We start from the raw sequence: 9,468 nt of genomic DNA, 5'->3' as shown, positions 1-9,468 counted from the left end.
TACCCCTCATTTTCAGGCAACTAATATTCTGTTTTCCATCACTACAGATTACTTTGCATTTTCCAAAATGTTATTATGTAAATGGAATCATACAATACATAGTTGTTTGGGCCTGACTTCTCTCACTCAGAATAAGTATATACAGAATCATTCCTTTTGTTCCAGATACCAGTATTTCATTCCTTCTGATCAGAGCACTGTTCCATTATATGAATACCACAGTTTACTCATTCACCTGTGAATGGATATTTGGGCTGTTTCCAGTTTTCTTAATATTACAAATAAAGTTGCTACAAACATTTGCATTCAAGTCATGCTGTGGATGTGTGATTTCATTTCTTTTGATGTGTGGAATGTGGAGTAGAGTGTCTACATCATATGGTCGTTAAACTTTTTAAGAAACTGTCAGACTTTCTACAAAATTGTGACACGATTTTACATTCCCACCAGCAGTACATGAGACTTGCAGTTTATTCATATCCTCAACAGCACTTGGTCTGGTCAGTCTTTTTAGTTTTAGACATTCTTACAGTTTCGTAGAGGTACCACATTGTAATTTTAATTTGCATTTCCCTAATGAAGTTGGGCATCATTTTCTGTGCTTATTTGTCGTCCATACATCTTTTTTGTGTCTGTTCAAATCTTTTGACATTTTTAAATTGGAGTTTTGTCATCTTATTACTCACTTTTGAGAGTTCCTTATACATTCTGGAAATCATTCCTTTATCAGATATATGATTTATAAATATTTTCTTCTAGTCTTGGCTTGTCCTTTAACAGTATCTTTCAAAAAAACAGAATTGTTTTATTTTGACGAGTTTAACTTAACAATTTGCACATTATGGATCATGCTTTCAGTGTTGTATCATGGGATCACAAAGGCTTTCCTCTAAGGTTTTCATTTAGAAGTTTTAACAGTTTTAGGGTTTCCATTTAGGCTGATGATCTATCTTGAGTTAAACTGTGTAGATTGTGTTAGACGGTTGAAATTCATTGTTCTGCATATGTTTCCAATTGTTGCAACACCCTTTGTTAAAAGGGCTATCTATCCTTTCTCCACAGAACTGTGTTAGCACCTTTGTCTAAACTGTCAGTATATGAGTGGGTCTCTCTATTCTTTTCCATTGACTCATATATCTATATTTACGCAATGCCAATCAAAACATTATTGGAGCTTCATAAATCTTATAATTTCTTAAAATCAGATATGACTATTTGCCAAACTTTATCCTTTTTCAAAGTTGTTGCAGGCTATTCTAGGTCCTTTATATTTTCATATGACTTTTAGAATCAGCTTGTCAATTTCTACTAAAAACAGAAAACAGTCTGCTTGTTGTTTTTTTTAATTAGGATTTAGTTGAATCTATAGATCAGTTGGGAAGAATTGACATCTTAACCATATTGAGTGTTCTGACCCATGAAACAGCATGTCCCTCCATTTAAGTTGGTCTTTTTAAATGTATCCCAGTAGTGTTCTGTAGTTTTCAGTGTGTAAGTCTTGTGCGTCTTTAGTTACATTTATCCCTAGTGATTTCATATTTTCTGATGCAAATATACATGGAATTTTTTAAATTCTGACTTCTGAATGTTAAAATATATAACAATCCAAAAGTTTTATATATATTGATGTTCTATCCCGCAATCTTGCCAAATTCACTCAATAATGCCAAATTCATTCGTTATTTCTAGTAGTTTTTGTGTAGATTCCATTAAATTTTCAATCATGTCACTCACAAATAATTAGAATTTTACTTTTCAAATATGAATGCCCTTCATTTTTGTTTTTGCCAAATTGGACTGGCTAAGTTCTTTCCCTTTGTAGCTTTCTCATCTCTGGTACTTTGTCCTATAAATTCTAACCACTCACCTGATGCTTATTTCTTTGATGCATCTCTAAACTTATGGAGACACTGGGCTTATATTTATATACATTTATATTTATATTTATTCTTATATACACACACATACAGTGAGATGCATTATAGAGGAATTCTGAGTTTAAGATATTCTAATCTTTTACAGTGTGGCTGGTTCATTTTCTATACTGTTCTGGACAGAAAAAAGAGACTTTATCATTAATCTGAAAACACCTCTAATTTTACTATGTTAGAAAATTTCCTTATATAAATAATCCTTAACTTGGCTATAAATCCCTTCACTCAGAGGATCCATACTATGCAGAGGAAATGTGAGATGTTTATGGGAAATTGTCTCCCAACAATAAAGCAAAGAAAAATTTCCAGTTATTTAGAGGAAGCTATTAACTTAAGAGAAGGAAAAGTTAAATAAGTAGAATTGCTCTTATTGAAGAAATTTAACAATTTTCACTAAACTTCACTATAAGCTTACTAAAACTAAAATAACAATAAAGTAAAATACAAAATGGTTACAACTGAGATATAAGTTGTTCCACTTTAACAATAAGCTATCTCAGATTCTTGATCAAAAACCTCAGGGGTGCCTGGGTGGCTCAGTTTGTTAAGCAACCAACTCTTGATCTTGGCTCAGGTCATGATCCTGTGGTTCATGGGGTTGGGCACCACCTTGGGCTTTGCACTGACAGTTTAGGATTTTCTTTCTCCCTCTCTCTCTGCTCCTCCCCTGCTCTCTCTCTCTCAAAAATAAATAAACATTTTTAAAAAATGGGGCACCTGGGTGGCTCAGTCAGTTAAGTCTCTGACTTTTGATTTCAGCTCAGGTCATGATCTCATGGTTTACGAGATCACTACCCACGTCAGGCTCTGCCCTGACAGCGTGGAGCCTGCTTGGGATTCTCTCTTTCCCTCTCTCTCTCTTCCCCCTCCCTGCTAATGCTTTCTCTTTCTCTCTCTCTCTCAAAATAAATAAATACATTAAAAAAAAAAAACACCTCAAAGAGGTAGGCATGATGAATGAAAAGGTAAGAGATTTGAAGGTTAAAAATGAATATTTAATATTGCATGCATATTGTCTAAACTCATCAAATTGCATATATTAAATATGTACATTTTTTATGCATCACTTATACCTCAATAACCATATATAATATATAGTTTCTGGGAATTAATAAAGCTAAAACCTGAAATAACTGAAAGAAAAATATAGAAAGGATAAGGCAATAAAACAGATATCCTGGTATGCTTAATTATGGGTGAAAAAAGGAAGAAACAACATAAAGTAGTTAGGATTAAAATAGAAAAGTAACCAAATATACATATTTAATAACTATGAGCTTATTATATACATACTGACAAAAATAAAAATTATGGAGAAAGCTAAAGAGTTTTTAATTTAACTACAGATTACCAAAGTTAACTTGAGACAGGAGAGAAAAATATGAATAAAGAAGGACTCTAAAATTTAGCATTAATAAAGGCTCCAATTAGGAATAAGGTCACAACCAAATTCTATCTAACTTTAAAAGATCAGACAATTCTATTATTACTATTTAAAATATTCTGGAACATAGGGTGCCTGGGTTGCTCAGTCAGTTCAAGCATCTGGCTCTTGATTTCAGCTCAGATCATCATCTCACAGTTTAGGAGTTAGAGCCCTGCTTGGGGCTCCATGCTGACAGTGCAGAGCCTTCTTAGGATTCTCTCCCTCTCTTTCTGTCTCTCTCCTGCTCACTCACTCTCTCTCTCTCTCTCAAAATAAATAAATACACTTAAAAAATATTCTGGAACATGTGAAAAGATAGAAATATTCATGGAATTCTTGGGTGGCTCAGCTGGTTAAGCATCCAACTTTGGCTCAGGTCATGATCTTGCAGTTCGTGGGTTCGAGTCCCCTGTCGGGCTCTGTGCTGATAACTCAGAGCCTGGAGCCTGTGTCAGATTCTGTGTTTCCCTCTCTCTCTCCGCTGCTCACATCCTGTCTTTCTCTCCAAAAATAAATAAACATTTAAAAATATATATTCAGGGGTGCCTGGGTGGCTCAGTTGGTTGAGCGTCCGACTTCGGCTCAGGTCATGATCTCGCAGCTTGTGAGTTCAAGCCCCACGTCAGGCTCTGGGCTGACAGCTCAGAGCCTAGAGCCTGGTTCAGATTCTGTGTCTCCCTCTCTCTCTGCCCCTTCTCTGCTCATGCTCTCTGTCTCTCAAAAATGAATAAACGCTAAAAAAATAAAAATAAAAATATATATTCATGAATTACCACAATTTTAATATTAAGACACTAAAATATAGCAAAAACATAAATCTTCCTTGTGCATATAACTGCAAAGATAAAAGTGTAGTTTAATAAATAGAATTTGGGATTCTAGCTAAAGACCATGGATTTCTTTTAAGTTTACCTATTTATTTTGAGAGAGAGACAGCACATGAGTGGTGAGGGCCAGAGAGAGGGGGAGAGAGAGAATCTCAAACACAGGGTTTGATCTCATGAACCATGAGATCATGACCTGAGTGGAAATCAAAAGCCCAACACTGAGCCAACTGAGCCACCCAGGCACCCTTGTTTTATTTTTTTTAAGTGACTCTACACCTACCATGGGGCTTGAACTCTCAATCCTGAGATTAAGAGTTGTGTGCTCTACCAACTGAGCCACGGGCACCCAAGCACCTTAGGAGTTTAATTCCAGGAAATCAAGGATGATCCAAAACAGCCAATTTATCAGTATAATATCCATATCAGGAGAAAAAGGTCATATAAATAATGCTGAACAGTATTTGACAAAATTCAGGAAGCATGCCTAATAAAAACTCTAAAACTCTATGGTAAGAACAGAAAAAACTGTTAGATATGATGACTACCTCAAACCAATTTTATGATATTTAAAATAATTTGCAAAAATTATAGACAATAAGGAAGTCACTATCACTGTATATTTCAGTATTTTGAAGTAATTCTAGCATATTTCACAGATAAAAAAAGTGAAATAATTAGTAACAATGTCAGAAAATAAGACATAAATGTATACACATCTGATAGCTATATTCTATGGCTTATTGTTGTTTGCTTTCTAATTACTAATGTTAAACCTTTGACTCATTTATTTTCAATCTTTCATAATTAACAACACTAATTAAAGATAAATTTTCCCAAGACCATATCATTAGTTATCTTCCATAATTAAATAAGTTTCTTTTCATCCAAATGCAGCAATTTCACCAAGTTATCTAGGTAAGTCCTTCCATATGCAAAGATTCCAGGTTTTCTTCAAAATCCTTCTGTTGATGGCTTAATTATTACTTTTACCTATTCTTTTTTCTTCTTCCTTATTTTAATATTGAATCTTCAAAAATATGCACTTACAGATGTATTGAGGTATAAGTATATATGTATAATAGTTCTATGGAGTATGATAAATGGATGTCTGCTTTTTTCATTGATGATAATGACTTGCATTTAAATTTAGCATATATTTTCCCTTTATTCAGAAACAATATTAAAGAACAATAAGATTGAGTAAAACTTTTATAAAGTTATGGAATATTGAATATAAACTAGTTTGTTTCATAAAATTTTAGGAAAACAGATGTGAAAGAGATATCCAAGGTTGTCTGCCTTTAGTGATGATATTGGAATTATACTGAATTATTTTTATTCTCTTGACCTATCTCTCTGATGATCAGTGTAGCCTATTGATAAGAATACAAGATTATCTATAATTATCTATAGAATGATAACATCTGTATGGATATCAAGCCTGTAACTTTGACATGGATAGTGTTATAGTCACTCAAAAGAGTTTAGTAGACTATGTAAAATTTTAATCACTGTGAATAGATAGCTTGTCAGAAGTTATAAAAAAAATTACTGTTTACACACACATAAAAGCTATCAGACTAAACCATTAACATCATCTAACAACTGACTAAAAGATTCAGATATGAGAAAGAAAGAAAGAAAGAAAGAAAGAAAGAAAGAAAGAAAGAAAGAAAAGAAAGAAAGATGAGATAGGATTCTCATGGAAAAGGAATCTTGTCCTTGCTTAGTTCAAATGCATTCATTTGAAAATCACATATTAAGCATCAGAGTATTCCAAACACATGGTGACCATGATATGCAGGGGGTGAATCTACCCTCAACTTCAGATAGAAAAATGTCAAAGAATTTAAATGAAAGATGTAAATGGTCATGTAGTTTCACACTCTAAATAGGAAAGTTCAGAGAGTTTGGAAATCACTTGAAATTGAATTTCCACCTTTGAAATTACACACACACACACACACACACACACACACAAATTCATCAAGGAGAGTATCTGAATTCACAGTGGCTCCATAAAGACAACTTGGATGGTTTTAACTTTTAAATTTACATGCAGAAATGGGTTTCAGAGGCATTTAACGAAGCACAAATATGAAAGGAACATGCGCTTGGAAGAACAGTGCCAGAAAACCAGAATGGATTGAGGTTTATGAATAAACTACATAAGGAAAAATAAAACCTTTTAAAGTTACAGTTATAGCCAGAGCAAGAACAAAGAGAGTTTACCTGTAATATGTCTAGCAAGATTTTATAAATTGAACATGTGACACAAAATGGGATTCTGAAAATTTTCTTTTACTTCCGTGGTCTCTGACCAGTAGAATAATTTTTAGCCTGAAGAAGGCAGAATAAATATTGGTAAAAGCAATTGAACCTCAAGATATGTAAAGATATGATAAGATAGCATTTAGCTTCTCTAAATGATTTCAAGTCTCCAGGCCTAAGAAGATTACATACCAGAATATGGTAAAAAAAAAAAAAAAAAAAACCTGCAGATGAGATAGTGAACTGCAGGATCGAAATTTCTTATCTTCCAGCCACTGGGAGAAATAGGAGATGTGACCAGGAATCCAGAGTTAGAAACACTTGGTCCTAACTTTCAAAAGGAAAGAGAAGGATAGTATCTTGGACGAATTTCTTGTTATAATTTGTGTGTGTTCTCACTGTTCTAAACCAAGAGCAAGGCCATGAATACATCTTCCCCTTTGAGCTGGTTACAAGTAGAAAGCAGAGGTATGATCAGTGGCTCCTCCATTCTTTTGTGAAAACCTAAGTTCCTTGATGGGAGGATGTTGAGTTGCAGACGCCACTAATGCTTATCAAATATTCAAAATATTGTTCTATACTCCCTAGGCTCCTTAGCATTTAATTTGGAACTATGTGACAAGTTCAGGCTAATGAATTATGAGTGGAAGTAATATGTTTTATTTCTAGACCAAGAGAGTTTAAAAGCCAGATTCCTCCTCTAGCTCTCTTTTTCCCTGCCACAGAAGGAGGCGGTGACATCATAAGACAGAAAGAGGCTGCTTCCCTGAATCATTAGAGAGAGGATAACCTTGGACAATTCGTATCAGAATTTATGTGAATAAAATATCGACTTCTGTTGTGTGAACCTACTTGTATTTCATGACACCGTAGGGCAGCTAGCATTAATTTCCCTCCTCTCACATTATAATTACTCATCTAACTAAAACATTTAGAGATTAAAAAAAGCCTTGGCTATTGTTAAAGTAGTATTTTAATTTCATTTACAGGAACTTTTTATCAACTGTGTATTTTTTTTTAACATTTTATTTATTTTTGAGACAGGGAGAGACAGAGCATGAACAGGGGAGGGTCAGAGAGAGGGCGACACAGAATCTGAAACAGGCTCCAGGCTCTGAGCTGTCAGCACAGAGCCCGACGCGGGGCTCGAACTCACGGACCGTGAGATCATGACCTGAGCCTAAGTCGGCCGCTCAACCGACTGAGCCACCCAGGCGCCCCTCAACTGTGTATTTTGGTTTCATCCTCAGGCTGGTCTTCCACATAGTTGCCAAGTGGCTATAAGCAGGTCCAGTCCTCACATCTGTGCATCTTATTATCCAGAGCAAGAGAAAGAGATTTCTTTTTTCTTTTTCAGCCTAATATTCTATCTTTTACCCTGAACGGGCTGTCCATGAACCAACCACTGTGACATAGATAGTTAAATTATGCTGATTAGCTGCAACCAACCAGGGCCCAAGTCTGGAGATGATGGTGGGTCAATCCCTCCCCAACCTCACTGTTGCTATAGGTCAAGGGGAAGTTGGAATGGATCCTGGGGGAAAAAACGCCATGAAATATACTAATGAGGTCTTGAATATTCATTAGATTTTTGCTCTGTGTTGTCCAAAATGTTTGTAATGATTTTAAAGCACATTCAGTAGAGTCATAAAGCTTATAAAGAAAGGCAGTATGTTAGATAACACAAACAAGGTTCAAAATGTTAATAATGAGTTGGAATAATAGTTCAAGTCTAACAATGTAAATGTTTGTCAAATAGAAATTTAAAAACCAGTATGTAAGATATAAGTCCTAAGGACCTGGGTTGGGATTTAAAAGGAGTAATTATATAAATATAGGACCAGGTAGATAAAGATTAGTACTAGCTCCTATACAATATCAGGGGGTTATAGTTAACAGGAAACACAATCAATCGACAATGCATTGAGGCCATCCAACAAGACAGAACAATATTAGATTTTCAAATAGACATAAAAAACCTACAATGATATTTTAATTTATATAAGTGAGACCACTCTTGGAATGTATGGAAAGTTATGGAATCACAATTGAAGAGGAATATCAAAAAATGAGAATCAATCTGGAAAAGAATGAACAAATCAATGAAGGAACTCAAAACTCCATCAAATTTGGAGTCATTGAAGAAATTGTGGCTGCTTAGTCATGAGAAAAGAGCTTAAGAATTTGTGGCTTTCAGATGTCTGAAGTGCTGTCATATTGAAGAATATACAACTTGTCTAGAGGGAATAACTACAATAAAATGATCGAAAAACAGAAACACAAATTTCAACACTATACCAAGAAGGCTTTTGTAACAGTCATAGATATTCAGGAAAGAAAGAGGCTGCCTCAGGGCAGAAAGCTTTCTCATCACCAGGGTGAGTTCAAGCAGAAGTAGGATTTTGACTCATCAGGGATAATATAGAAAAGATGCAAACATGTGATGATAGTTGAACAAGATAATTTTCATAATCATTTTAATGTCAGTGTTTATAGGTTAATATGAAGTAAGCTAGATTTCACTACTCTGTAGAACTAGTCTATTTTAATGCTTATTTCCCTAAATATGCTGCAATTCTACAACATAGTTTCAGAGAAAAAGAAAGAAAATGTCAACTTTAAATGATCTCTGTTTTTCTAGTTCATGAGAGATTTCCTACATTTTATGATTCCTAAGGACACAGAGAACATGCATTATTTCCACTAAGAAAAAGTTTTATGTAAGTTAGTATCAACTCACGAAATGCCATACTGTGCTCATTAACTGCAATGACAATATTGGTTAATTACAGCGGTTTTAAAGAACTTTATCTACTTCATCGGTTTAAGACTAGGGTGTCTCCAGAGTCATTCATTCTGTTACTCAGAAGGATAAAACCGAGATTAGGAGTGGATAATGTTTATTTCAACAGTGTGTTCACTTTACAAAGTCACAGGCCATTGTCTAATTTTTCCAGCTATGACCAACCAGTTTGGAATGGAATTTCTATAGCATATCTCCCTTAGCCTC

This window comes from Panthera pardus, unplaced genomic scaffold, assembly GCF_024362965.1.
Source record: "Panthera pardus isolate Hobbes unplaced genomic scaffold, ASM2436296v1 HiC_scaffold_16, whole genome shotgun sequence".
NCBI lineage: Eukaryota > Metazoa > Chordata > Mammalia > Carnivora > Felidae > Panthera > Panthera pardus.
The sequence above is the reverse complement of the archived record's forward strand: the minus strand, read 5'-3'. Positions refer to the sequence as shown.